Source organism: Sturnira hondurensis, unplaced genomic scaffold (genome assembly GCF_014824575.4).
Source record: "Sturnira hondurensis isolate 20B ecotype Veracruz unplaced genomic scaffold, ASM1482457v3 Scaffold0002840, whole genome shotgun sequence".
Taxonomy (NCBI): Eukaryota; Metazoa; Chordata; class Mammalia; order Chiroptera; family Phyllostomidae; genus Sturnira; species Sturnira hondurensis.
In genome coordinates, this window is record NW_028075471.1 from 22852817 (window position 1) to 22878087 (window position 25271).

A 25271-nucleotide genomic window follows, 5' to 3' on the forward strand; every position below is an offset into this window, starting at 1 on the left:
GCATAAACACTTTTTAGAGAAATATTTCAACTTCTGAATATCTCCTAAATAAGCTCTTTCTTTAGCTGTTTCTATTCAAGTCTTTCCATTCTAATTGTCTTGCTTTGCATCCTCAAGGACACAGGATTATCACCCATCACATTAAATTTTCCTGTAGTTTCTTGCAGGTATGACTTTAGAATTTCCCCTTGGCATAATATCATTCAGCTGTTTATTACTCATATGTGTTACCTTTGTTCCAGATCCAATTTTTGTTTTGATTGTTTATTTGTTTCTTTTCTAGACCAACTTCATTGTTTTTGGTTCCAGTCAAAATCAGTTACTTTTGTGAGTTACTTGGCTGAACCTTTCATTTTTTACATTATACAACTGTAATAGTACAAGGAAGATAAAAAGTCATTTCATAATGTGCGAGGGAGTGTAAAACAAACCACAGAACTAATTAAGCCCTCAAGAATCAAGGGTTGGCTTTGTCACAACATTGGGCAGAGAAGTTCAGGTTAATCACTGAACTTTGACTATGAATGTTAAAATCACGTTTTTATATAATTTCTAAAGTTATCATTTGATTAACTGCATGCAGCTGCAGTTATTTCAAATAAAACACCAACCGATGTTGGTGTTTTCAAGTCATATTTAAAGAATGAACACCAACTGATGCAGGAGATAATGGTGATGTGGATGAGCCTTGCCAGCCCTTCAGTGGAGTGCCCTTCCATTACCACAGCAACCAGGGGCATTGGCTGACCTTGGTTTTTAGTGACTCGGCTTTATCCAAGTAAACCTCCTTGGATGTAGGTTTAAGGATTAAGAAAGAGAGAAAATATGAAGGAAACTCTATTTTTTATCCTCTGAGCTCACCTAAATTGGAGGTGATGAATTGTTGTCTTTGCAATTAATTCATTGGCTTTCTCACATACTTGGGAGGTGATTTCTCATAAATCTGACAGGATACAGCAAAATACATACTTTTAGTCAAGTCTTCTTAGAAAGTATGCAACTGTGAGAAAGATCCCAACCCTAAGGAACTTAGCACAATAGCACTATAGTACTATAGAGAGTGACCAAGTGACATCAGCAAGCTGGCAGAGCAGGCATCGCCAAGCTCTCATCTTTCTACAGAAACATCAAAAACGCACAGAAATAGTCTGAAGCAACTTTGTCAGAGCCCTGGAAATAGGTAAAGTTTCACAGCAACAAAATGAATGCTAAATCATGGGGAAAAGGCAACTTAAAGATGTTAAATAAAACTATGTGGCATTTTTACTTGTCCTTGCCCCACCTCCTCCCTGTCTTGCCAGCTATCTTGAAGTCAGCAGCCTATGTTTCCTTGTGGGACCACGGGATTTTAGCCCTTGATTCCAGAAGAGCAGAACAAACCTTATTTGCCAGTTATTAGGCAGGCCTATTTTAACCTGACTGGGGTCAGTTCAAGTCAAAAGGCCAAACAAACAGACAAACAGACAATGTCACAGGCAGTCTATCAGGAGGAATGTATTTATGTGGGAAGAGTAAGCCTTTTAGTTTTGCTCAAGACTTCATCTTCACAGTATGGAGGATAATCTTACTTACTCCATGTATGATTTAAATGTTAATCTTATCCAAAATCACCCTCACGGAAACATGAGGGATAATGCTTAATCAAATATCTGGATGTGCTTTGCTCTGGTGCAGTGAAGTTGACAAATATAATTAGCCATTACAATGCAGGTACACAAATACAAGAAGCTTAATGAGTTAAAATAGGATGAACCCTAAAAGACCTACACCAAGATACATTAAATCCAGATTGTTGAAAGTCAAAGAAAGGGACTCTAGAGCAAAGCAGGAGAAGAAAATTGACTTATCCATACAAGTTGTCTTCAATGTAATTAAAAGGAAGATTTCTCAGCAGAATTTTTGAAGGCCAAAAGGCAGTGGAGGGATATACTTGTAAAGTGATAAAATAAAGAAAATGTCAAGTGGGAGTTCTATATCCAACAAAACATTCCTTCAAAAATGTAGGAAAAATTAGACCTTCTCAAATTAACAAACATTAGGAAGTTTGTTATACTAGACCTGTCTAACAGACATGCTGATATGAGTCTTTTGTGTTAAAAATAAAGCTCATTAGATAATAAGCCAAAGCCATACAAAAATATATATTTCCCCAGTAAATGTAAATATACTAACAAATATAAAAACGTTTATAATTGTAACTTTGGGATGCAATTCTACTTTCTTATCCTCTCATAGAATTTAAAAGCCAAGAGTATCAAGTAAATTATAAAGCTATGTTAATAAATAGACAATGCATAGGGTTGTAAGGAACACACAATATAAAAAAGTGAAAAATTATTTAGCCTTTAAAATTTTTTAAAAATATATTTTATTGATTATGCTCTTACAGTTGTTCAATTTTCCTCCTTTTATTCTCCTCCACCCTGTACTCCCCTCTGAACCACATTTCCCCCCTCCCTTAGTTCATGTCCATGGGTCATACACATAAGTTCTTTGGCTTCTATTTTTCTATACTATTCTTAACCTGCCCCTGTCTATTTTGTAGATACCATTTATGCTTCGCATTCCTTGTACCTTTACCCCATTTCCCCCCACCACCTCCCCACTGATAACCCTCCATGTGAATTCCATTTCTAAGATTCTGTTCCAATTATAGTTGTTTGCTTAATTTGTTTTTTTTTTTAAGGTTTGGTTGTTGATAGTTGTGGATTTGCTATAATTTTACTGTGCATAGTTTTGATCATCTTATTTTTCTTAGATAAGTCCCTTTAACATTTCATATAATAAGGGGTTGGTGATGATGAAATTCTTTAACTTGACCTTATCTGGAAAGCACTTTATCTGCCCTTCCATTCTAAATGAAAGCTTTGCCGGATAGAGTAATCTCAGTTGTAGGTCCTTGCCTTTCATCACTTTGAATACTTCTTTCCAGCCCCTTCTTGCCTGCAAGGTCTCTTTTGAGAAATCAGCTGATAGTCTTATGGGAACTCCTTTGTAGGTAACTGTCTCCTTTTCTCTTGCTACTTTTAAGATTCTCTTTTTATCTCTAATCTTGGGAAACTTAATTATGATGTGCCTTGGTGTGTGCTTCCTTAGATTCAATTTCTTTGGTATTCTCTGAGCTCCCTGGACTTCTATTTCCTTTGCCAGACTGGCGAAGTTCTCCTTCATTATGTTTTGAAATAAGTTTTCAACTTGCTCTTTTTCTTCTCCTTCTGTCCCCCCTATGATTAGGATGTTGGAATGTTTAAAGTTGTCCTAGAGGTTCCTAAGCCTTTCCTCACTTTTTTGAATTCTTGTTTCTTCATTCTGTTCTGGTTGAATGTTTATTTCTTCCTTCTGGTCCAAACCACTGTTTTGAGTCCCAGTTTCTTTCCTGTCACTGTTCTTTCCCTGTGCATTTTTCTTTATTTCACTTTTCACAGCCTTCACTTTTTCTCTACTTTGTGACCATCTTCAACTAATTCTGTGAATATCCTGATTACCAATATTTTGAACTATGCATCTCTGATAGATTACCTATCTCTTCATCACTTGGTTCTATTTTTTTCTGGGGCTTTTATCTGTTTTTTAACTTGGGCCTTTTTTTTTTTGTCTTGACATACCTGTTATGTAGTAAAGGGCGGAGCCTTGGGTATTCGCCAGGTCAGGGCAACCCAGGTCTTTGTGTTGTAGATCTGTATGTGGGGGAGGGTCTGAGAAGGAACAATGTCAATTCCTCAGCTCTGGGGTGCCTTTCAGTCACTCCCCCAACTACCCACAAGCAAATTGGGCCCTTCAGGTGCTGATTCCCGGGTGGACTTGTGTACTTTCTCGGACACCATGGGTCTCTCCAATGAACTCTCCTGTGAGGCTGGTGATATCTCCCACAGGTTTTTTCAGTTAGAGTCTTTGAGGCTTTATTTCCCTGGGTTGGAACCCTAAGTTGGTTGGTCTGTCTCACTCCCCAGTTGTTCCTCCTGGTTTATCTGCATTCAAAGGTATGGCCACCCGGTCCACCAGCCACCACCTTGCCCACCTGGTCCTTCAGCCGCCAGCCTTACCATGAGTCCTCTCTGTCCCAGCTGCCCATCTCTACCCCTCCTACTGGTATAAATGCATGTTTCTTTAACTCCTTGGTTGTGGAACTTTATACAGTTCAATTTTCTGGCAGTTCTGATTGTTTGTTTGTTTGTTTTTTAAACTTGTTGCCGTTCTTTTGGTTGTGTGAGGAAACAAAGCATATCTACCTACACCTCCATCTTCCATTTAGCCTTAAAATTAAATAAACTTTGACACATAACACATGATACAACATGAAAAAACTTAAGGACGTGTTGGTAAGTTAATAAGCCAGGAACAACAAGACAAATATTGCACGATTCCCTGCAAATGAGGTACTGATTCAGTTAGATTCACAGAGGGAAGGAAGGTGTGTGGTTTCAAGGGTCTGGGACGGAGGAAGAGTGGGTGTTATTGTTTCACAGGTAATTACAATTCTTTGCTGTTTACAGTGTTATTTCAAACTCTTTTCTTTTTTTAAGTGCAAAACATATTCTAGTGTAGTTATTCGTCAATTATTTTTTCAGATCCTTATATTACTTTAATAGTTTCAAGCAGTATAATCTTATACCATATGTGTTTAGCCAATATAAATTTATTAAGTGACTGTTAAGCTAATAGTTATATAGGACAGAATGTGTGTCACTGAAACCCTCCAAGATAACATGATAAGAATTACTATCTGTCTGTCTGTCTATCTGTCTGTCTACCTACAATGAAAGATATAGATTTGAAAGAACCTGGTCTAGTCTCAACCCTGTTCTCTTGGACAAGTAATTCTCAAACTTAAAGCTTTATTAGAATCATTTGGGAGACAGGTTAAATTATAGGTTGCTTCCATCTGCACTCCCCACCCGACAGTTTCTGGTTCAGCAGGGGTAAGGTTAGACCTGAGAGTTTGCATTTCTGTCAAGTTCCCAAGTAATGCTGATTCTGCTATTGTGGGGAACCTTGAGAACCTCTTCTTGTGATAAGGATGCCAGGAGGGCCAGAGAGCCCGACTCAGGGCTTGTACGGCCATTTCCATAGTCCAAATCTCAGGTAGAATCCAGCAGGGATTTCAGCTACCACCACCATTCCACCAGCCACATCAAATGCTGGGGTAAGAACGTGCTGCAGGTGAGTCTTCTGTTTGTTTCCACAGTGGAATGTTCACATCCCTCCCAGCCTGCCTCTCAGTGTTCTCCTGCGACTCTCCTTTTCCTGCAGTACTATTGTGTGAGGAGAGTATTTTGTCACAGTCCCTGCCCCTGTGCATCCCACAACCCTGATTCAGAGTCAAAGCTGTGTGCTTGTGCTTGGGAAGGGCTTGTCGCATCCCTTTATCCTGGTAGAAGGAGTTGCTTGAGGCTTATCTCTGGTGCTTTGGGATTCTGTTGTGGATTGTGGGCTGATAGGTTGTTTTGCTCAATGATGTTTGTAAGCTCTGAGGTTCAGAGACTTGGAAGACAAAAGGATAACAAGTGTCTATTATTCTCTTAACCTGTGTGACAGATAGAATATGCTTTTAATATTTTTACAAATACTTATTAAGCAAAAAATTGTGGGTAGGAGCCATAAAGCCCGGGGAATACAAAATTTTGTAGTAGGTGACCTGGCTTTGTTATCCCAACTAAAGATGAATGTGAGAACCTGGTTAAATGACTTACTCAAGGTCACAAGGGTAGAAAAGATCTGAGGAGAGACCAGATCTGGTTCTGATCTCCATAAATTCTAGTTCCCTGAAAGTTAGTTTTGTCACTGTGTGCCTACTTACCTTCTGGAGTGGAGGTGCTTAATTATACTCTATTTTAATTATTTCTGGAAACTTGAATCTATTCTCAAACATTTCACAGGAATGGCTGTGTGTGCCTGGGTATTATTTATGATTAGTTGATTCAATGCAACAAAATCCACCTCTTTTTAACTTAAGAGAAAGCTCTGTTGAAAGGAATGGGTATTTGGTAAAACCCAACTCGTGTCTACTGGGGACAGAAGCCAGGAGAGCCCTAATGCGCAACCTTGTTCGAAGTAAATTGTCCGACTCCTTATGGTGCAATTTTCACTTTGCTCAAGATTCAAATGCAGCAGGAGAGGGCCAGTCTCTGACTGAGCCAGCCCAGGCCTGGGCAGGATGAGGAGGCAGTTTTTCAGAGGAAGATGTGGGTGCTGCTGCCAGAAGGGGGTGCATATCAGGCAGGTAAAAACACAAATGTCTGCTGCTCCCCGAAATGTCTGTGTGGTGTTACTGAGGATAACAAATGTCATCAGTCAAGCAAAAGATCGATGTTACCGTTTGAAATACCTCCCGGTAACGGTTACATTCTCAGCAATTTTTTCTTGTTTTTGCTTTCTCTGGAGGGACATGTGTGGCCAAGAATGACCCTAGTCAGTTTTTAGTGAACAAAATATTTCAAAAGCTAGCATGTTCTTCAAGATATTAACGGCAACCCTAAATTTCTTCAGAAGTAAAAGTAAATACAATAAAATTCCAATTTCTGTGGTTCACGAACCATTTATCAGTATTTTATGATTAGCTGAGCCCTTGTATTTCTTCTTTTCCTCCCTTTTTATTAATCAAATTGGCATTACTGTACTTTGTTTTGAACTACCATTTTATGGCAATAATTAAACACATTCATTCTTATTAGACAGTATAATGGTACACATTAAAGTTGTGAGGTAAATATTAAACCAAATCACAAAAATGTGTAATAAAATCCTAACCCATTATAGCCTTCTTCTAAAACAGTATTGGAAGTACCTATCATTGATAATGCAGTTATTATTTTCAAACCCTACAGAAATTATATTCTAGAGTGTAAATCATTATTCATTCATATTCCTATTTTATACTTCCCTGAGTCCAAAAGAGCAGAAAAACTATTAGGATTTTAATTGCTTTAAAGCAATAACTTGAAATGCGATAATACCACTCTCAGGAGTACTTTCCTCTTAAGGGCCATTGTCAACTGTCAGGAAACTCCAGGCAAATGCGAGAATGGCTCTGTGTACTGACCAATATGTTACATGAAGCACTATTTGTTTCCAAGTATTTCACTGACTATATTTATATTGTAATAAAATATCAAGTCTGTAGTTGTTTATTCATAATAATTCAAGCTCTAATAAGAGTCAATTAGAGAATATACTTGGTGTATATTGTAAAAGAACATGAAAAAATACTTCATTTTTATTCCTATAAATTTGAAATTATATGTATAGACTTTCACATATAGCTTATTAAGTTGGTGTATTTTTACTGAATTTAAAATTTTTATGGCTCAGAAAACAGCAAAATAGAAATAAATCAATTAGGTCCAAATTTAAGACGCTCACAGCTGTGAAACTGACATTTCTTTAAAGTAAATATATAAGTAAATCGCAATAAACTTTACCAACATAACCTTGGCCTTTGTCAATTTGGATTTAGAAAATTAGAGGATCTTTTACTATAGGCATCGATCAAACCATAAAATATGCTCCCAGGAGTGCCCTGAAGCAGTTTGTATAATATGTTAAATTGGGGAGGGGGGAAACTTGTGTGATATCTGTTGATGTCCTTCAGCCAAAGGCTTCTATCTTGGGAGAGAATTTATAGAAAAAGTCTAGGGTGGTGGTTGTTCTAAGGTTGAAAGAAGACAAAACAAAATGTGTGTGTTGTTCTGATCTCAACAACATCCTGGTTAAAAAGAAAAGCATGTGTGTGTGCTTGCCCGAGAGTGTCAGTGGGGACGGCCCCCTGGGTTTAAACAGAATCCTCACCTACAGCCAAAGAGAGAGGGAGTCACCTGCTACTCCTGCTCCTCGGCCATGGAGCGTCCTTTCCCAGGACCAGCTGAACTGAGACACCGGTCAGGAGCCAGAGCTGAGGCCACAGGTCATGGAAACTTGAATTTAGCTTAGGAAAGGAGCTACAGGAGCTCACCTGGCATGTATCCGACCTGAGGCAATAGAGTAACACCAAAATGTTAGCTTCTGAACAAGATTGTACAGTATAATGTCGTTGATTTTCCCAACGACTCAGATAATATTTTGTCATGAACCCATACAAATGAAGGTTAGAAAGACCGGGTCAGAAAGGACTGACAAAAGGCAAGAAGTAAATTGATGCACTCCATTAGCTATGCATTAGATTTAGAGATTTATAGGAAAAAGTGAAGGCAACAGTTAGTTGTGTGTGCTTTCTCACCAAATCTATTACCCTCCCACAATTATTCTCTCCCCACTGTGTTTGATTAATGGCCATACTATGCACTAATTCATCTAAGCTGCAGACCTGGGTGATCTAATGGACTTCTACTTCCTCTCATCCTTCAGACCCAGTTAGTCCCTAAATCTTGTTGAATCTACTTCTTTCAGACCTCAAACATCTGTCCGCTTCTTTTTCCCCATTTCCTTTGTCAAAAACTCAACCTGAGCTGTCATCAGAGGGTCATCAGTTTACTCAGGGACATGACAGCCTCACACATGTGAGGCTGATTTAGGTGTTATTTATATGAGACTTTAGACTTGATATGACAACAAATTAAGACCTTAGACATTGTCGAGATAGAACGTATTTTATGTGCAGGAATGACATGAACTTTGGGAGGCCATGGGCAGAAAGCTATGGATTAAATCATGTTCTTCTAAAAAGTATATGCCTAAGTCTTAACCGCCAATGTGGTGTTATTTGGAGACAGGCTTATAAGGAGATCATTAAGGTCATGCAGTGTCATTGGGGAGGAGCCTCGATCTCATACGATGCTGTGCTTACAAAAAGAGGCACCAAAGATCTCACTCTCTCTCTTCCTGTGCCTGTGCCCAAGCAAGAGGCCTCAGAAAGGACCTTGCGGTTGGACCTCCAGCCTCCAAGACTACAAGAAACTAATTTTGTTTAGCCGTCCAGCCTATGGTATTTTGTTAAGACAGACTGACATGATTAATACAGATTGTGGAGGACATGCGCTTCCTATGTCCCTGTTCCTGACGAATACGGAGATGATCACATCTCCTCGGTATTAGTACTGCCCTTCAGAATATTAACTTGCTTGCAGGTCTTCAAATAAATCTTTTCTTTTTGTAACTTTGTATTTTAAGTATTTGTTTTCTTCTGGAATGAGGTTTTGTTTTTCGCTTTTCTCTCAATAAATAATTTGTGATCCATCAAGATTAACCTGAAGGTCTTTTCTTCCATATAAAGCCTGTTACTCGCTGTTTCCCTGTACTTTGTAACTGCATGTACTAAACACTTAAGAAATGGAATTCTTTATTTGCAGGCCTTTTTTCTTTCTATTAGGCCATGAGCTAATCATCACAGTATGCTTGGAAACCGAATAGATGTACTCAAATCCTAATTTATAATTAAGTATCCCTCAATGTTAAACTCCCAAGTAAATTGAATATGATAATTTTATTATAATTTAAATCTTAATACAATTACATGTTTATTCCAACATAGTTGATGTTAATAATGTTATCACTTCATTTATTAACAAAACACTGCGTTTGACATATACTGAGCTGGCTATAATTGTTTATTGCAATAATTATATGTTGCAAGAATGAACAATTGAGCAAATAGGTGCATTGATGAACTAATGAGTTGGAAAACAGTAGCAAAAGCAGAAATGAGAAACTCGAGTGGCCTTCGAAAGGAACAGGGGACATGACCTCAGATGCCCCACACATGGCATTTCTTGTAATGTTGTTCAGACCTGACATGAGACCACATCCTGGCCCATGAAACCACCTCCCATAGGCATAAGATATGCTCACAATCCAAACATAATTTAAAAAAAAAAAAAAAACACTGAAGTGAAATATCTAAAATAGTTGGCTAAAAATGAATCATTGCCTTACAGATTCTGAGAACTGTCACACAAAACAGCTAGTGGCTGTGGTGACTAGAATACGCCAAAGTCATTTTGGGTGCTTTTGAGGCAGAGCACTGCAGCTACTCCAGTGGGAAAGGTTTATTGGGATGCTGTGTACATGGACATCATGGACAATGACTTGCTAATTATCAGTGGCATTTCCCCCCAATTATTTTTTTAAGTCTGTGTGGATCTCTTTCTAATTTGCACATGTTTGCTTTTTCAGTTCTGGCAGCAGAAAAAGGTCTGTGTGTTGGGGAGAGGTCTTTTGAAAGGACGAGGGGTGCCCTCTGGGACCCTGTAGAGAAGTTCTGATGGACAATGCCTTTGCTCGGGGCTCCTGCTGTCGCTGTTAATCTCCTTGGACCCTTGTCATTCTCATGGGCATATTTTAGAGCTTATTTGAGGGAGGCCCAGGGACCAGGCTCCTGTGTTATTCACTGGTGAGATGTCGAATATTTAGTATTTGTCGGTGTTTATCCAGGAAGCAAACAGAGATCCTCAGAGTCGCCACCTCATTCACGGATGCTCACTTCACACTCCTTGTTGCTTTCTCCCCTTTTAGAATTCTGGCTAGTTTTATTTTGCCTGAAAAGTGTGAGATAAATACCCACTGTCAAATGGAAATCGTAAACATTGCTTGAACTGACAGGTCCATCTAATTTCATTTTCAGAATTTTAAAAATTTTTCACTTTGAGTTCCTTTATGCAGTGACACAGGCTTCCATTTTCTCTCTCTGTTGACTTTCTCTCCTCTGTTCTTTCCTTGTCCACCTCTGTGCTTAGTTATCATTTGCTTTGATTTAGATGGCAAATGACCTGTTTCAGAAACCCTTCTATACCATTAGCTTATCCGATATTCATTTGGCCTTTGTGCTGTCAGTATTTTGTTCTACATTTTCAGGAATGTGTATGCTTACTAGCAGGTCTGTAAATCTATTTTTCCCAATCCAGAAGATTCCTCTGACAAATGATGATTTCCTAAGCCACCCAATCTATAACCTTTGCCTACATTGAACATTTTTGAAAACTAAGGCAGACAGATTTTCGGTAGACTTTCCTTCACCTGAACTGCATGTCTGCCCCAAGGAAGAGCTGGGAATTGCTTTTCCATGTGGAATGATTCTCCTTATCTTGGAAGAACAGCTTCCCGAAAGGCCCTTGTAAACCCTTCACAGAGAAGCCCCCAGAGGGGCTGGCTCACCTCTGGAGTCCTTTCCAGAGTGCCCACCACACCCCCCGGGACTGAGCGACACATTCTGCCTGCTGTGAACTAAATTTTCCTTCAACACCGATAGCTGGCATGGGAGGGGGTGGCATCATTTTCTCAACTGTAAAAGGGTATCTTGTGCCTCTCTCACTTTGGATTTTTTCATTTTCCAAAAGTGAAACCAACAGTCTGTTGTTGTGGTAATTTTCAGCAGCTTAGAAGGTGTTGGTGATAGATTGGCAGGATGCAGCTATGGAAGGCTCCAGGTTTTTCTTTCCTTTTTCCCCTTATTTGTTTCTTTATGTCCTCTGTACTGTCACCACAGGACTGTTGAAGGTGCCTTTGCTTGGCCCTCCCACTCACATGCCGAAGCTCTGTGAGACTCCCTGTCAGGACCCACACGTCTGCATTTCCAATCACCCTGCTGGAAGCTTCCACGACCACATCTAACATTGTCCTTTGACTTGCCCATTGGTTGCTCGGGAGGCTATAGGTCTTTGTACTTGTGATATACCACACCTGACCTCTAGTCAAGGGTGGAAAGAGAAATATTAATGGCACTTATGCACCAGATATTATTACTAAGGTTGTATATTAGATTTAGGGAGATTTTCTGATGACACACCTATTGGCTAGATAATATAGCAAATAAAGGAGAGAGAAAGAGAGAGAGGAAGAGAGGAAGAGTGGGGAAAGTAGAGATAGGAAAGGGAAGGAGAGAAAGAGTGAGGAAGAGAAAGAGGGAGAGAAGGAGACAGAAATGGAAAAAAGAAGGCAGAAAAAGGGAAGAAGGAGGAAAGGGAGGAAAAAGAAAGACAGGTTGATGCTTTTGGATAGAGAGATGAAGCAAGACACTAGGATTCAAAATTCTTCAAAAGTCTTTGGAAAGATGATTTCAAATCAGGCCATCACCTCCTGGGGAGTCAGTTTGGGAGGTGGAGGGGTGTCCGAGTGCTTGTGCATGAGCCCTGCATCAAGCACCATAGAGCATACGCCCCTTGGTTCCCACCACAGATTCATGGCTCAGTGTTGGATGGGCAAGTCCACCGTCATGTCTGCCCTACAGGTATGTGGTTTTCTGAGATTCTCCTGGGATCGAGATTCCGCCACCTTCATCACTAACTCTCCCCTTCCATGTAGCAAATCCAAGAAAGGTAACTACACTCTGTCCTCAGTTTATAGAAAAGGCAGGAAAATAGGCCCCCCTCTCTCTCTCTTTCTGCATCTGGTTAAAAAAAATCATAGCAATTTTCTTATAGCAGCAGGATTCATATTCTTCTTTTTTTCAATATCCACTCACTTATACTCAAATTTTTCCAGTTTCTTTTTTGGTAGCAGATGGGATATTTTTTTTTTTAAGTGGGATGCATTTAAGATATAAGATAAGGTTCACCTAACTCCTAAAACTCAGCATGGACTCACTGTATTTTCTAAATTAGATTCTGACACAGCATCGGCAGCACAGAGGAGAGAACTAGCTCACTGGAGCAGAATCCTGATTATTGTCCCACCTGCCTTGAAAACTTACCTGTTCTCCTTGGAAGTTCTCAGAAAGCTCTCTGTGCTGGAATTATTGAAAACCAGCAGGGTTTTCACATGTGCACCCTTGGAATGAAAACTAGAGAATGCAGTCTGCATGTAGTCTTGCAGCTGGCTTTTTACTTTAATGGGAAACTCAAGCATCTTATTTTTTCCCTTTATGGGTGGCACAGCATTCACCAGCAAGGCTGCCTTGATTGTGTCAGGACTGAGATGGTGGGAAGGGACTAGTCAAAGAACATATATGAATGACCCATGGACATGGACAACAGTGTGGGGATTGACTGTGAGAGTGGGGTGTAGGATGTGTGGAGGAGGGCAAAGGGGGGAAATTGGGACAACTGTAATAGAATAACAATAAGAAATGATTAAAGAAGAAAAGGAGATTTTAAAAATAATTTTTAAATTTTAGAATGATATTAGATTTACATAAAAGTTGAAAATGTAGTACAGAGACTTCCTGTATAACTCCATTCCTAGTTTCTCCTCATGTTAATATCCTGTATGAGTACGGTAATTTGTCACGAGTAACAAACCAACATTGACCCATCATTACTAAGTAAAGCCCATACTTCATTTAGATTTTCTTAAGTTTTTATCGGATATTCTTTTTCTGTTCCAGAATGCTACCCAGGATGCCATACCCCATTCAGTCATGTCTCTGTAGGCTCCTCTAGACTGTAAACCTTTCTCAGATTTTTCTTGTGTTGTATGACTTTGGTTGTTTTAAGGCATATTCATCATGTGCTTTGTAGAATTGTCCTTCACCTGGGGTTTGTATTATTTTTTTCTTCTGAGCCTGATGGAGTGATGGTTGAGGGGAAGGGGAGAAGATCACACAGGTAATGTCGTTCTTATATTAAGAGTCCCTACTGCCAACATGACTTACTGCAGGGGACATTAACCTTGACCATCCAGCTAAAGATCCTCCCTGGGCAGGAATTGGAGTGACTTCTCTGGAGTTCTCTCTGTTTGATTAACTGGTTAACAAGAAAGACAACTGTGTGACTTTCTCATAAAATGCTGGGAGTTATGGGCACAGAGGATGGTAAAGAGGGAAACCTGGCCAATTAGCAGAGTTATTTGATCTAATGATGAGAAGCCTGGTGCCTGAGTTAGAATTCAATGTTGGAATTAGAGTATTAGAAAAAAAATAAACAAAATCCACAGTCTGCAGAAGGTGTTTCATTAAGCAGAGCAGAATCTCATTATGTAAGACCCCACTCTCTCAGAATGAGTGACCTCCATTCAGGGACTGTAAATATATTCTCCTGCACCATTTTATACAAAATCCTTGCTTTATTTTTTCCGCAAAGCTCCAAAGTAGCCATTTACTTAAAAACATTCTAAGTGCAATCGATGATTGTTATCCAGAAACCTTAAAGGGAGAGGAGAAAACATGTGATTTTATTAATCAACGTTACCTCAATAAATTCAATAAAATTTTTTTAAAAAGAAAGAAAAGTTATTGTTTTCTAAGAGCACTTTTAAAATGGAAATGTGTAATTCACACACAGGAAGCATGACTTTGTTCACAGTTGTATGAATTGTAAGTCATGCACAGACTCAAAGAACCACTACGAGGGCCTACAGACCGGCCCTGTCACCTCCACACTCCAGCTTTGTCCCTCACCCCTGCCAGACACACCTCTTCCCCGTGGAATTATGTAGGATGTGCCCACCTTTGCAAACAAGTGCTGTCACTTTGGACAATGTCTCTGAGATACATTTCAGTTGCTTAGCTCCTCAATAGTTTATTCCTCTTTATTGCAGTATGGTAGGCGGTTATATGGATGCACTACATTTGTTTATCTAGTCACCTATCAACGTTTTTTCCAGAGCAGAGTGGCTATAAATACTCATGAGCAGGGTTTTGTGTGAATGTAATGCTCATTCATCTAGGGTAAATACCTGGGAGTGAGGTGGCTGGGTTACAGGGTGAGCATGCATTTACTTACCTATGCAAGGAGCTGCCAGACTTCTCCGAGTGGTGGGTGGTGGTGGTTCTCATTGTAATCCCCACCAGCCTCGTGTGTTCCATCGTTCTCCACCCTCTCAGGGATAAGTTCTGGGTGCATTTTATACCTTTGCCATTCTAATGGGTGAGGAACTCTATGATGAGTTTACACTGGAAGTGGTACTGATCATTTTGAATTTATTTTTATTTTTTAAAATATTTTATTTATTTATTTTAGAGAGATGGGGAAGGGAGGGAGAAAGAGAGGGAGTGAAACATGGATGTGTGGTTGCCTCTCACACACCCTATACTGGGGATATGGCCTGCAACTCAGGCATGTGTCCTGACTGGGAATCAAACCGGTGATGCTTCAGTTCGCAGGCCTGCACTCAATCCACTAAGCTACACCAGCCAGGGCGATAAGTTGTTGTTTTTAATGTGTTATATTTCTGATGTTGTGTCTCATACTCTTTACCCCCATAAGAACATATTCTTGCTTTTCCCCCCTAAAAATTAGATCATTTTGGTGTTACTTTAAAATACATGAGCCGTTTTGAGTTAGTCTTTGTACAGTTGGGAGGTTTAAGTTAAAGCTTTCCTCTGTGTGTGAGGGCAGTTGTCTGAGTGTCCCAACATAGTTTGTTGTGGAGAATATTTTTCTCCTTTGAGTTATCTTTGTACTTTTGTCTAGAATCAATTGTCCGTGTTTGCAGGGGTCTAGTTATCAACATCCCTTTTTATTACCAAATCTTTTACTGCAAAACCATAAGCACGTGACTCTACAATGTAATAAATAATTTCACTGTCAAGCACACTGTATGATGGTGTAAGGTGAAACATTCAAATTAAAACTATAAACTATCACACCCATGTTATTACCCCACCAGCCATACTCAAGCAGGTGTTCCTCCTGCTGGACCCAGTACGTGGCCACAGAGGTCAGTGGGAACATATGGCTACAGGATACATGGATGCTGCCTTCAGATTGTTACTTCTCTGACTTCACCCTCCTCCCTCCCAGTCATCCTGGCCTCTTTGCTGTCCTCCAAATCAGCCAGACTCTCTCTCATTTCAGTGCCTTTCTTCTCATTGTTTCCCACTAGATATTAATCCGGCTTCATCTTTGAACTCCTTTACAGTTGGATGCATATGTCACCCCTTTCTTTGAGATTCTCTGTTTACCATATCAAAAGTGACATCTCCTCGTGTTGTCAGCCCCTGTTTTATTGTTTTACCTATCATTTGGTCACAAACTAATGTAGTACATACTTTTCCTATTTGTCTTATCCAGTATATACTTTTTCCATAATAAAATGGAATGAATGGATAGATCATAGGTGATGACTCCGTTCTCCCTTTCTGGCATGAGGAGACCATTGCTATGGGCTGGTCATAGTTTGGCATAATGATGCCTTTGGTTTACAATGAATGGAAGTTATTAATGATGTACATTACTGATATTGAGGCATTAGTCAAATGGTTTCAGGCAAAACAGAAAATGGACTTATTCTTAAACTTCCAAATGAGACTTGCATTAACCTCATATCAAAATTAGACAAAGAGAGCACAAAGTAAGGTACAGATTAATCACTCTAATGAATCTAGATACAGAAAACCAAAATAATATTTAATACGGGTTTGGAAAAATCATGGTTTATGATAAATGGGTCTTATTTAAACCAGTCAAGTCAAATCTCTTCATTAACAGATTAAAAGAGAAAAAATAATGTTATTATCTTCATCATAGATATTAAAAAACATCTGATGAAATTCAGTATCCATTTCAGATTTGAATATTCAAATAACCAAATTAGGAAGGAAATGTAATATGTTAAAATACTCTGCCAGAACCTACTGCAAATATTATACTAAATTTTAAAATATTGAATGAAGCCATCAGACAAGTTTAAGTTTAGCGCAGTTACACAGCTCTGAGTGGCTATCCCAGTCCACACAATAAGGTAAATTCAAACAGCAGGAGATAAGTAGGGGAGCTAGGGGGAGAAATAAGGTATGATTAGTTTAGTTAATAAGGTCATCTGCCTAAGGACCAGAAAGGAATCACAGAAACTACAAGATGTCTAGAAATAAAACATGACCATAGTTCTTCATGGAAGGCACTTCAAATTGTAGAGCATATTCTCTAGAAAAAGTGTATGAAATATTATATCATACTCAAAACCAGAAAAACTTAATGCTTCAGTGTCAACAGCTTTCCCCATTCCATTGGAAATCCCAAAAAGGCCTTTGTAGAGAACACCAGTCAGCACACTGTGGCTCCTGGGCAGGATCCAACCCACAGCCTTGTTTTGTAAATGGGATTTCGTTGGGACGCAGCCATGGCCATCTGTTTAGACATTGCTGGTGGCCACATTCACACCACAGTGACAGAGCAGGAGACTTCTGACAGAGACTGTTCACAGAGTCTGAATATTTACCAAGTGGCCCTTTAGTGACAATGTTTCCGGACCCTTGAGTCATTCATAAAGAACAAAACAATAACAACAACAACAGCAAGAGTGTGGCGTCAGATATTATCTGCATATAAAGCTGTAGTGAGTAATACACTCCAAAAACGCAGTACAACAGAGTATACACACAGGTCTGTGCCTAGGAAGCATGAGATGGGGCAGAGGGGCACAGGGGTTGATGGTGACTGAGATTCTGCTCAGTAGATCTTGTTGAGATAAACAATGTCCTCAGAGAAAACGTTAAGTGGGATCACCATTTCATAAGAAACTAAAAAGCCAATTTCAAGGGTTTAACTATGAAAGGAATACTTTAAATTATTTAGAAAAATATTTAGAAGAAAATAAGAGCCCATGAAGAGATCTTATAGTTGGTGTGCATTATATGTAGTCACTCATAAAAAGCCCTCAAAGCATAGTATTCATTTTTTTTAAATGCATGGGAATAAATACAGTTGGATTCCATTAACTGAAAAAAAAAAAGAACAGCAGAGCCCAAACCTTTATGTAAATAAACATTATCTCTAGAAAAATGATAACATGTGAGCCATTACTTGTGGGGCACAGACAGAGGGAGGAAATGCTCAATTCATTCAGTTTTCATCTAAAATACGTCTTTATTGTTGGTTTTTTTGTTCTTGAGAACACAGCTATTCAAAAGTAGGGGATGGAAACAGAACAGACCAGCCTTTGGATAGAATTCTTTTCCCTCTCTTCTCGCAGCTGTGCGATCAGTGTGCGGCCTGCATTTCCCCTCTCCTACTGGTCTCTCCATCACTCTCTCTTTACACTGGTTCTTCATTCCTGGCAACCGAAAGGACAAAGATGCCTGGCCTGGGCCAGAATCCAGAGGGATGGAACACAAGCAGGACCTGCTTCCAAGGCTTGCGGTGGGGGCACCATCCAGTCCTAACTGTTGGGGAAAACACGCAGAGCTCTCTGCATTTCTGTCCTCCAGTATTCACATTTTATATTTGAAGGCCAGTGTCTCAGTGAAATGAAAGTGCCACTTTGGAACATTTCTCTAAAGAGGATGTACAGATGGCCAAAAGACATATGAGAAGATGCCCAATGTCATGAGTCATCAAAGAAAAGCAAATTAAAACTACAATGAGGTATCACTTCCCACCTGTGACAATGGCTGTCATCGATAAATCAACAAACCAGAAGGGAATGTAGACTGGTGCAGCCTCTGTGGAAAGCAGTATGGAGTTACCTCGAAGATTTAAAAATGGAACTGGCTTATGACCTGGTGATTCCACTTCTGGCAACATATCTGAAAACACTCAAAACACTGACTCGAGAGCACATATGCACCCTAAAGTTCACTGCAGCATTATTTACAATAGCCAAGATTAGGAATCAGCCCTGGTGACCATCAGTAGATAAGTGGATAAAAAGGCTGTGGTACATTTACACAATGGAATACTACTTGGCTGTAAAGAAGAAGGAAATTTTAACTTCTGCAATAGCGTGGATGGACCTGTAGGGTATTAGGCTAAGTGAAATAAGGCAGTCAGAGAAAGATAAATACCGTATGATTTTACTTGTATGTAGAATCTGATAAACAAAACAATCAAACAAAATAAAAACAGATAGAAAGATACAGAGAATAGATTGACAGCTGTCAGAGGGGAGGGTGGTCAGGGATTGGGTGAAATAGGTGAAGAATTTAAGCAAAAAAAAAAACCTTAAAAAACCAAAACAACAGCAAATAAATACCTCATAGACACAGACAACACCATGTTGGTCACCAGAGGCTAAGGGGGGTGGGGGAGCCAGAAAAAGCTGAAGTGGGTAAATGGTGGTGGAAGAAGACTTGACTTTGAGTTATGGACACACAATACAATACACAAAGTACATATGATAGAATTGTCCACCTGAGACCTGTATAATTTTATTACAATGCCAGCCCCAATGAATTCAATAGAAAAATAAATGAGTGAAGTGTCCAGTTTTCCCATTGTTTCTCAAGCAGGAATTCCCCTGAAGGACCTCAGGTGACTGGTGTCGGGTGTCCGGGCTTAAGGTCTGGTTCAGTTGTATCCAATCACCCCTACACTTCCAGCACCAACAGAAAAGATCTCTGGAAACATTTATTTCCTACTGATCAGTAAAAATAAAGCTGGAAAATAATTCACAAAATTCTTGGAAAGATTTTAGTGGGCTCTAGCTTATTTTATATGCTTCAAGTGCCAAGTATTATCCTCATTTTCATGAAAAAATAGATATATTCTATTTTTAAATAGCTCTAATAAATTTTTTTCCTATAGTGAGTTGACACTACCCCTGATGACATTTACCAATGGTTATGACTTGAGCCTGGGATTCAAAGCCAGTACGATCCATCCTCAACCACACAGGTGTCCAAGTTCTGAGACAGCTATTGGGTATCCGGAGATTTCTGTTTTCCATGTTCATCTACCTTCATTCTTTCGACTCTCTTCTATTGCCCCTACCGTTTTGTTCCTTGATTCTTTACCCAAGATTCTTTCCATTATCTTGACACAGTTGAGTCTGGGCAGAATTTTGGCCTGAACTCGAGGAAAACTCATTCTTTGCAATCAGAGGATGAATATTAATGATTGTGGTCTGTAAATAAGGAAGCTCGTATAACAAACCAAGGACCAGACACTTTGACAGACAGTGCATCTGCTGGTGGCACGTGAGAGGCAGTTCTCTGAAACAGCCCTTGGCCTGAGACCTATTAGCTGGGAACTATGTGAACACTAGGCAGTTCATACACTTAGCAGAATGAAATGCTTGCTCATGTTTAAAAGAAACACATGGTGACTTCATGCCTGTGTGTCTGTGTACACGGGCCTACCTTTGTCGGTTACAGTATGTATAGTTCATTGGGTTTTATTCTCAGCTTATTTTCTTCTTGCCCTCCCTCAGAAGTGATGCATTAGTGTATTACCATCTAACTACTTTGTGATCAAGGTGAAGTTTTTCTCAGTCTGCCTGCCCTGTTCAAAGCTACTGTCACCAGGGAACACTAATGACTATGCCAAAGGGATGACTGTTTCCTATAAATAATTCCTGGAGATAGTTGAAATGCAATCCACAGTGTTTTTGGCATGTTTCAAAGTGGGATAGCAACTACCTTCCAAGATACAATTCTATATTCCTCCTCTCTGCCAGTATGTCCTATTTTATGTGTAAAATTTATGACTGTGTTTCATCATTTTATGTGGTAAAAATTTCTACATTCACTTGATTTCAAAATATTGGGTTTCTACTTCTTTCTAATTGTAAATACATAACTTTCGTGTTTTATGTACACATACACATACCTGTGTGTGTATTTCCCATTAGGGAAATACCATATGTTTAAGCAATAAACTGTGTCTCTCAGATGTTTTACTTCTTTAGTACAGCAACTAATTCACTTATATTTAATGACTTTCAAACATTTCAAATAAAAATATAATTATCCCTCCCACCTTAACAAAAAGGAGTAAATCACACGAGTTAGTTGTATGAAATCAAACAATTTGCTTTGTGACCTTGGTGGTTGGACTTGAAGGTGACCGACCAAGAAGCGTCCACCATGGGTCTGCCATGCTGGTCGAACCAACTAGAAACTAGGCACACCTCCTTGGCCCTGAAAACCACCAATAGACTTGATTGAACTCTGCTCTTTTTCTAAAAAATCAGCCAGGGCTCTGGAAGGTGAAGGCAGACAAGTGTGGGTCACCCTGCCAAAGAGTCCCCGAGTCCCCAGAAGGAGGCAGAGAGAGGCAACTGTCAGGAGAGTTTGTGCCCAGCCCGCTTCGGGACCTGTGCTGTAAGTGAGGTCAGCGCTGGAGGAAGCAGGCCCCTGTGGAGATGAGCCCAGGTTGAACACTGGCCGTCACCGCAGGACCCTGCAGGCCCGGGCTCCTCAGTTTCTTTTCACCCTAGAAAATCAGTTCCAACCTCCTTTGAACCTTACCCCAAAGGAATTCTCTCTCCACACTGTGTCCCGCTCCTGTGTGCCTGTCTGTGGAGGGGGAGCATGCACATTATTTTATCACTGCCAAATATTAGATGTGAACAAGATGTCCTTCAGTAGAAAAACTAATAAACTACAGCACAGCTATTCAATAAAGTATTGCTCGGTGATTAAAAAGAAATGAGCTACCGAGCTACAAAATGGCATGCAACAGTTAGTAACACATTTTTGCTAAAAGAAGAAAAGCAGTGTGGAAAAGGCCCTACACTGTGTAATTCTACCTATGTGACTTCAGAGAAAGATGCACCCCTAAAAACGATAAAACGATCAATGGCTGCCCGGGGTTCCAGGAGAGGGGGAAGCAGGTGAATAGGTGAGGCACAGGAAAGTTCTAGGACTGTGAAATTATTTTGTGTGATAATATCATGCTGAATAAATTATATTTTGCATGTGTCAAATCCCTTGGAACTGTACCACACAATGTAAACTAAAAACTTTAGTTTCTAACAATGTAGTAATAGTGCTCCATCAGTTGCAGCAAATGTACCTCACCAATATAAAACATTCATATTAGGAGAAATTGTGTGAGGGAAAAGAAAGGGGATGGAATGAATGAATGTAAAAAAATGAATGTATAGGAAGTCCCTGTACTTCCTGCGTAATGTTTTTGTAAACTTAAAACTTCCCTAAAATGATAAAGTATATTTTCTAAAAGAAGCCATCATTAGGATAAATGGGTAAAGCAACTAGAAGAACATGGTAGGATGATTCAGAAATTTTGAAAGTCTAGGTTTCGCTTTTTGTACTTTCAGTCAGTTGCTTATGTATCTCTAATGTTTCTTTTTCCCAATGCACAATGAAAGCACAATGCAAGCAGAAGAAATTATTCAGGCTTGTGGATTTAACAGATGGATGGAACAAAAAAATACAGCAAGAGAAATTGAGATGCCAGTAAGAATTTAATAAAATAACAGATCACAGTATCTAAGTCAGAAAAAAGAGATTGGAGGAAAAAGCAAAAGACTCAGTGGATTGAGGGGCTCCTCATATTAAAGTACAGTTGTAGTTGGAGTAGTTAGGAAAAATGAGCTAACAAGATTACAAAGCTAAGTATAAAAATATTTTTTGTTTAAACACATGTTTTTAAAAGTATTTATTTATTTATATTTAGAGAGAGGAAGAGAGAGGGAGAAAGGAAGAGAAACATCAATGTGTGGTTGCCTCTCATGTGCCCTACTCAGACCTGGCCTGTAACCCAGGCATGTGCCCTGACTGGGAATCGAACCAGTCACCCTTTGGTTCACAGGCTGGCACTCAGTCCACTGAGACACACCAGCCAGGGCTAAAAACTTCTTAAAAGAAGTCGACGATGATATGAATGCACATGTGCAAACATATTGTGAATGCAAACATAAGGGGTGGAGAAGATAAAACTCTTCCTTAAAGGAAAAAATTAAAATATGCATAGAAATTTTACCTTTCCAGAGATGGAGCTTAGTCCTTATAGCCCCTTAAGTGGGGGCTGGACTTAGTTATTTGCTTCCAAAGGATACAGTGTAGAAAAGAAACTGTCACAACTGCCCTGTATGAAGACCTGCAAATACTACCAAACCCAAGACATGGTCAACTTCACTACTACACTCATGTGGACATCTTCTGCCTCCTGATATAATGTGACCTTATTCTGTATTATTATTGCCATGATTTCATAGAGCCAGTGACATCATGAGAACAATGTCCCAAATTATGAGACACTTCACAAAATATCTGGCGAAACTCTTGAAAATTGTTAAAATTATGAAAAATGGGGAAAGACATAGAAACCGTGACAGAGGTGAGGAGACTATAGAGACATACTAAAGAAGTGCATTCTGATACATAGCTTGGATCCCACAATATTAATGAAGAAACTGGTCAGCCGAATAAAGCCTGGATGTTAGTTAATAAAAAAAAGTGCTGCTATATTAGCCCCCTTAGCACAGCTGCATACAGTGACGATGTTGGGAGAAATGAAAACTGAGGGGTGCATACGGACACCTTCTGTAATATTGTCACAGAACGGAAAGGGTGAGTCTGCCCAGCACTGGTAGGGCCAGCACTGGACACTGAGGACCTCAGGGGAGGAAGACCGGACATGCATTTTATTTTGAAGGGCACCACCCAGGAAAGCAGGAGCTAGTACTACTCAAATCTCTCTGATCCAGGATTCAGGGCAAGACTTTAAGGGTTTGGGGGAATAGAGATGGGGGAGCGCTAGTGGGACAGGTTTTAACGGGGGGGGAACTTGGAGCTGGGCCATTTATGCTAAGGGGTGTCAGCACTAGATAACGACGTGTGGTGCTGATCTGTGTCACCAATAAAATATGATGGAAATAATTCTGTGTGATGTCTGAGCCCAGGACTAAAGGAGTGTGGCTTGTACCTTGCCCTTTCTTGGATCACTTACTGCCAACAAAGCTGACTGTCGTATCATGAGCCCTCTGGAGAGGTCTGTGTGGTGAAGAACCGATGCCTCCTTCCAAAGCCTATGCCCACCTGGCAGCCCCAAGAACATACCTCTCTGCAAAACAGCATCCTTACCGTGGTCCAGGCCGTGGAAGACTTTATACCTGGTCAGCATCCTGACAGCAGCTCGTAAGAACCACTCAGGCAAGCTTCTCTCACAGAAACCCCGTGAGATAACAAACGATTCTTGTTTTTAAGCCACTGCATTTTGATAATGTTGTGCAGCAATAGATGACACATGAAAAGTGTGGTGAAGCGTATTTATTAGGGCCTGGCTCTGCCCCGCTGAGGGATTCAAGAGGCCGGGAGAGTTTGGGAGATGAGTTCCTTTTTGTAGGTCTTGGTAAGGTGACTATTTCTGTGACTTGAACTATCTCCCCTTCAATTCTTAGATTTTGTGACTCAGGTGCCTTTGACTGGGTGTGACATGCACTCACTGCTGGTATTTGGTGGCACTGAAATTGCCTTTTGATACTGCTGGGTTGATGTTGTGATTGATAATGAGTAACCAGTTGACTTAAGGTTTTACAGCCAGCAACCTCTTGGACTGTTTTTGTTTCTTGCCTTTTATTTGCGCCTCATTGTAATTTAAATGAGCCATCATCCTGCCCTGTAGGAGCATTGTTACATCGCATTTTTATGGGGACTGAAGCTCAGTTTCAATGTAGGGATCAGTGATGAGGCCTGAGCTTTATGAATAAGGAATGCCCAGCCAGAATTTGGATGAAGTTCAAGGAGTGTGGGGAGTTCGGACCAGAAAGTCTTTTGAGCCTAAGTGGTTAGAGCAATTGTAAGAGAAAGAACTTATTTGTTTTCTGACTTATTTTAATGCTAATAGCAAACAGAAATGCAGGATTGCTAGGGTGGTGAATGCTTTGTTCCCTTTTTTTTCTTTCCTCCAACGCACTGGTGAGGATCTGAGCCGCTTGAAAAGCACTTTACATGAAAAGTCTAATCAACTATAAGAACCACAATGTAACAACATGGGTCAGGGTGTATTTGTCTTTATTTTTCATACGTGCCCAGGACAAATTTTTAAAAATAGTTGCATATTACTCTTAGTAAGAAGCGGTACCAATTGTTTATAAAATGTTTTCAATGTTATTATTAATTTCAACATCATGAAACAATAGCCTCAGAGGTAAATATAATCTTTTCAGGGATCTGAGGAATGGGAAACAGGAAAAGTAGAGTTTTTTTTAACTAAAATATATGAAAGTCTATTTTCCAGTGCTGTATTTGTGCAGCATTCCACAGGCATCTGCCTCTACGGTGTGATGCACACTGTGTAACCCACCAGGAGTACAGAGCCAGAGGGGTCGTATCCTCTGTTCTCCAAAATGTCAAGGAAGTTAATCTACAAGGAAATAATGGAATTCTCAATCCTGTGAGAGACCCTTGGAACAGAATCCTGTAAAACTACTTAAGGAGTCTCTAAATCAGAAGTCTCAAATGGTGGGTGGTTTCAGAGCCGAGGTTTAAAGCCTGTGTAAGAGTTACATTAATACAAACACTGCTCAATCAGGGCAAGGGTTTGGCCGCAGACATCCTGTCTGGGGCCCACGTGCAAAGGTACAGATATTAAGACAGGCTCGCAGGTTCACCAGGAGCTGAAGAGAGGAGAAGAAAGAATGGTAGGAGGCACCGAATGGGAAGGAAGCCACCCGAGAGGGCAGGAGCCAATTTGTAAAAAGGTTTACAAGCTAAACCATGGACTTGGAATTTTACCTTGGAAACTGCAATCAATGAGTGAAACATTTAAAAGTGGACAGACCTT